Genomic DNA, 6,296 nt, shown 5'->3' with positions numbered 1-6,296 from the left:
GCTTCATTTCTTCTTCTTTTTCCTATTAATCAGACTTCTGCAACAACATAACACCTGTTTGCAGAGTTGATGAAAGAAGCAGAAAAGGATTCATTTATTTATTACAGAAATCTGTTTACTTGAAGCTCTTCTGACAGGTCCACCTTAACCACACACACACACACTTTCCCAGAAACTGATTTACTTAGCAGCCAACAAGGCTGTGCAGCACTGCCCCACATACACCCACCCTGTGCTGAGTACAACACACACACACACACACTGAAGCTTTTTGAATATGGCTGCCACATGCACTCGGTGTAGTTGTTGTCGTTGCGTCTATTTCTGTCCTGGACCAGGTGTGCAAGAGCTGAGAATAATCTCACGAGTTTGATTACACAAGAAATGTTCAGTCACACACACACACGCACACACACACAAATGCATGCAATGTCTCGCTCATCCTCAAGAACTAGTTTCAAAGCCGTCATAACCTGAGCTGCTTTACACTTCCTGTGTTCTCATCACTCCAGCAGAACTTTCTGATTCACTTGGCATCGTAAGAGTGTGTGTACAACTCACATGTCAAGGCACAGTGACAATCAACACTTCTATTTCATCTAATTCCTTCTTTATTACCTTTGTCAAAGTTTGGCAGCAGAATCTATCATTTCTTTTGGCAGTTTGCCTATTTCTCAAAAACCTAGACACACAATATGCTAATGTCAATATTCCCACATGTGTATTCTTTCCTAATATAACCATACCTCCACGTTCATGACTGATGAAAGACTTTGCACATTATTTCTAGTTTAAAATACATCAAAATAGCTTCATTAATGTCCAACGATGCCCCCAGGATCTACTTCCCCTGCATTAAGAAATAACATCACAAGATAATTATATTTTTCCCAGGCGATGTAACTCACGGCCACGCGTCATTTTACTAACACAGAATGTCACGTCTCCCCTAGAGAAATCAGTTAGGAGAGCGTCATCCGTTTCCCACCGTAAGGATGGGAGAGTTTTGCAGCACAGATGTCTTTTTATGAGGCGAACGAGTTGCGAGTTGACGTGGCCGCCTGGAGCCGGCACAGTCACAGTCACTACACGGGCCCCCCGCCGGAATGAAAAAACAGACACTTTGATTTCTCTTCCTCTTCCAGTTTGTCTCCCCTGCTCTTTTACAATTCAAAAATAGACTTGCGTGGCATGTTCATGGCCTCTTAATATTTCATCACTCCACTTAGTGAGACGAGCATCTATTATTCACAACGAGGCGGTCGCCATTAAGGGCCCCGACGATCAGGGTGGCCCGGGGGGATCCAGGCGTCACCGGGAATCTGAGCAGAGGCGAGCAGAGGTTCGCACGTCTTTGCGAGAGATGTGTTAGAAAATAGCGACAGAGTTAAACTGCTGTGGTGTGTGTGTGTATGTGCGAGTGTGTGTGAGTGTGTGTCCCGCAGCCTCACAAAGCCCCGGCCCCGTCTTGAGCACGAGTGTCCTTGAGCAGCAGTGGTGATAGTGGCAGATAGTTTAATTAGAAATAACGCACTAGAGAAAATCACTCAACTAAAGTAAAAGAGCCACATTAGATTTTTAATAGAGTAAAATTTAAATATATTGAAGGAGTCACAGTCAAAGTGTCCACAGTGTAATTTTACATCAGGTCATATCCTTGTATCTCCTTCACTGTTGATTTGTTTTTGGGTTTGTTTGTTGACATATGAAGATGAGGGTTGCAGGAAAGAGAGGAAAAAGTAAATAACTGATGAACGCAGGAAAATAAAGGAAGGAAATTGAGGGCATAAAAGATGGAGGACCGAGGGAAGGAAGAAAGAAAGGAAGGATAACGACAAAGGAAAGGTGGAAGTACAAAAGGACAGAAATAAGGAACAACGTAAAAAGAAGAAGAAAAACGTAAAAACAGAAAGAAAGAATGAAATATGTCTCCAAAGTATGCAGACATATGAGGAAACAAAGGAAGGGCAAAGAAAAACGAGTACAGAGGAAGAAACCAAGACAATAAAGAAGAAAGGAAGGATAGAGAGAAGAAAGGAAGGAGGATGGACGCAAACAAGGAGAAAGATATGACCTCATACCAGACACACACACACACGTTTCATCTCAGGGATATTTCAATCACTTTAAAGTGACTGTTTGATCAGATGTGCACACACACACACACACACACACACACACACACACAGCGCTGACTCAAAGCGTATTTTGCTGTGTAACAGTGTGGGAAACGTCTGAAACGTCTGAAACTGATATAACAGTTTATAGATTCTGGGCACTGATCCACACAACAATCCAGCCGAGCTGAAATCTGGCAAAATCTACTTTGAAGGAGGCAAAGGAGGAGGAAGATGCTTCACACCCACAGCCAGACATGAAAACATTCAGATCATCCATCCATCAGACGGAGGGATGCTGCCCAAATTTAACCCTTTGCTGATAATCCCTTCGACTGTAGAGAGACATTTCTATTTTGATCTCCAGACGAGGGGTGGGGAGTACTGACTGCCATTACAAAGAGAGGTCCCAGACTGGTTTTAATGGGTATCATATTAAGCTTTCAGCATTATTCTGTCCATTTTAGAGCGTGTCCAAGCATCCACTCTGGTGAGAATGTTTGCCAAGTGAACCCTGGTACTGTTCTCTACAGGTCACAACACATTCCTCCTATGATCCAGACCAAACTGTTAGACCGAAGAGGTGACAGAGGGACACAACGGAGTCTGTGTATTGTAAACGGGACGGTACAGTCATCTAGCTGCCCCGATGAGATGCAGGTGCACGACTCCAGACCAAACAATGCTGCATTAAGATTAAAAGGTTGAGATAGAGTTGCATTAATGTCCCCAGGGCCGCCTGGAAAAGCAGTAGTTTGAGCAATGAACTGACATATGCCCATATTATGACTGATCTGCACTGGTGCCTGTGCAGTTGCATCATCAACAACATCGCAGCACAGTGAGCATGAGGAAACATTTTGGGAAATGAATAATTGCCAAATGAATGAGAGTGAATGAAGCCTAGATCAAGCAGACACCACCCATGTCAAACACCACCAAGGAAGCCATTTAGCTCCCACAGCAAGGAGGATCACCTGCTTTGATAGCAGAGAGGATGCTTGATGGAGGTCACACAAATCAGGACATTGATGACAACCTTTACTGTGCACAAGGACACTACAGCAAGGTTTCCAAACACAAGCAACTGCAAACCCTTCCATATATGCTAGAATGCAGCTGAGGAGAGCCAGAGAAATCCCTAACATTGCTCCTGTTGCTGCTGTATTTGTGGCCTATCATCATCTGTCTTCAGACTGTTGAAATTACATTTTTTTCCACAAAGAAAGAAAGAAAGAAAGAAAGAAAGACAGAAAGAAAGAAAGAAATATTTCAGCATCATAAACATTCTAGAAATAGTACACAAATATGAAACAGCACTGATTATTAATATTATGATTCAAATTCAGAAACTGGCACAACATTGTTTATAGTTTGAGGAAACCTCTGGTATCCCTCATACAAGACCAAGATAATAACAATATACACATTTTACTACGCAAACAAACAAATATGTCAATAAGCCCTCGAGTTCTGATGACATATATTGCAATGATGTTTAATCAATAATACACCAAAAAAAAGGTGTGTATGAAGCCCCAACATGCAGCACAGACAAACAGTTACACTCCTGCTACGAATATTACTGGAAAAGAGGGATTTCAAAGACTTATTGATTGAATAATCACACGACAATAATGGCTGTAATGGATCGATAGTAATTAGAATCGCAGTTGGAGAGCTTCGCTGTAATAAACTTTCCCTTCACTCACCGGCTCCGGTTCCCCCGCTTCCTCCAGTTCCTCCGGTTCCTCCGTTCAAAGTCTTACAGCTCTGCCTGCGACCGCGTCCACACTGCGGGTTGAGACAAGCTCCGCGACCCGCCGGAGCTCCAAACGTCAAACCAACGGGAATGTCAGAAAACACTTCTGGTTACACTTTCAAAATAAAGCACTCGGTGTAGCCTCGTTCCTCGTTCAATCAAAAACACTTCCGATACCGATTTTCAATGTAAAACACCAATGTGTAATCAGTAAACTCTGCAGTTCCAGAGTAAATGAGCAATTATAATCAAACAATTATTTTAGCATTATAAGTACTATTAACATGAATTGTATTAATATTGTTAATACAGTATTAACATGTGTGGTCTGATTTTTTATAAATAAATCACAAATGTCATCACCATCATCAACACTTGACTATACATTTCTAAATAAAGCACAATTGTTACACAATCTGGTCAATGAGCACTGCAGTAACACTAGAACCCAGTAACATGCAGTGCAGTGAGACTAAAAAGCATTGAATGTTCTCAGTTCTCATTTCTGGCTCTTCGAATTATGTACACATCACATTTGGACTTTCAGAAGATTAATTGATTAACTCTTCAAGGTATTTGAATTAATTCTGATATAAAACATTAATTAAAACATAATGTCTATGCATTATGAAGTTCCTCAGCATTGTGAAGGGAGAAGTTGAGGGGTCAGATGTTCATCTTCTTTGAATATATTTAATGACTTAATTAAGGAGAACATTGTCAGCCACTGAATAACGTGGCTGACATCAAGTACCATCAAAGTTATTACATGAATGTGCTTTGTCTTGAGAGGTACTTGATGTAGCTGTTTGAACTACACCATAGGGTCATGCTATTCTCCAGATTCAGCAGAGAGCACGAAAGGTCTTAAGGTTAATGTGAACTTGGTCAAGGTAGTTAAAGATCTTAACGGTCCTACAAATGAACATACATAAACATGTCTTGACATACGACCTATGACCTCACATAAATAACGCTAACCAGAGACTTCGTTATCTCAAAATACTAAGAAATAATAGACAAACATACATAATACATACACAATACAGACAATTAAACTATCTATTTCACAACTGTAAATAGATTATTTCACAGGTCATTTGTCATTATGTACCATGGATTATTATTTATCAGATGTCGAAATTTCTTTGTGTTCATAATTAAATTAAAGCATTTTGGCTTCACTTAAACCCAAGGAGCGATATTAACTTTCTGTAACTTGTTAATTCCACTGTAGATTAATCTGAATGGAAAGATTTAGAGAGATTAAGGCAGAAACGATTTTCTACTAATGGTTTCTCTTACAGTTAACTTGCGGATTACAGCCATCATGCCTTCATATTAAATCCTCTTATGACACCCTGCCTAAGTGCAGTCTCTAAACCATACTGTCCCTTCTGGCTTTGTAGACCAGACTGAGGAATCGAAAATCTGGCAGTGAAGCATGGCAGCGTCACACCATCACCCATGTCAACAGCCACAGAGGGATCCTAAGAAAATAGCGCACATCCAACATGGCCTCAGTTTGTTTAATATACCTGAACAGACTTTGACAGACATCTTCCACACTTGACTTGAACCTGAAAACCTCAAAGCGGAAAGAAGAGAGACAGCAGAAGTGATGTTTGCATGTTTGACCCCTTTGACTTTCTACTATTTGTTTGGTAGACACGAGAGTGGCACCCATGCATCCAATTTGTTTGTTTGTGTACTGAAAGGTTCGCTTCACTCCTGTTCTATAATTGACCATATCTGCCATATGCCATCCACTGCTGCTGAGAAATTGGGCCCAATTGTTTTTCAGTCAAACCGCTTTAGTCACTCTGATGTCTTCAAGATAAAAGTCACAGAAGCAGAAGCGTAAACGTATGGAATTTGGAAGAATCATAATTCTAAATCTGTATATATACAATATATAATACATGTTTTTAGATGTTAGATAAGAAAAGAAAGATAGATTCCCCTCTGGATTAATAAAAGTGTTTCTTCTTCTTCTTCTTCTTCTTCTTCTTCTTCTTCTTCTTCTTCTTCTTCTCTTGAAACTTGTAATTAGTGCCGCATTACATTACCTTACATGTACATGTGTCTGTATCCATCCATCAATCAATCCATCCATCCATCCATCCATCCATCATCCATCCATCCATCCAGCCAGCCAGCCAGCCAGCCAGCCATCCCTCCATCCATCTATCAATTTTGCGCTGCTTTTCTGTGTGTGTGTGTGTATGTCCACTCCGCCTAGTAAAGCAAAAAACATTCAATTTGAAAAAAAATAGAAGGATGGATTTGATCAAGGCAGACCAAGAAAGACTGAGGTGAGAGTGAGAGTGAGACTCCCTTAATTTCCAATTCGAAATATTCTGACCTGCAAACAAACTGGACAGACATGAGTAAAACTGGCTGATCAGCAATTTCAC

Source organism: Genypterus blacodes, unplaced genomic scaffold (assembly GCF_046128005.1).
Source record: "Genypterus blacodes isolate CSIRO-AG114 ecotype Tasmania unplaced genomic scaffold, CSIRO-AGI_Gbla_v1 ptg000067l_1, whole genome shotgun sequence".
Classification (NCBI taxonomy): Eukaryota; Metazoa; Chordata; class Actinopteri; order Ophidiiformes; family Ophidiidae; genus Genypterus; species Genypterus blacodes.
This window is presented reverse-complemented; position numbering follows the sequence as displayed.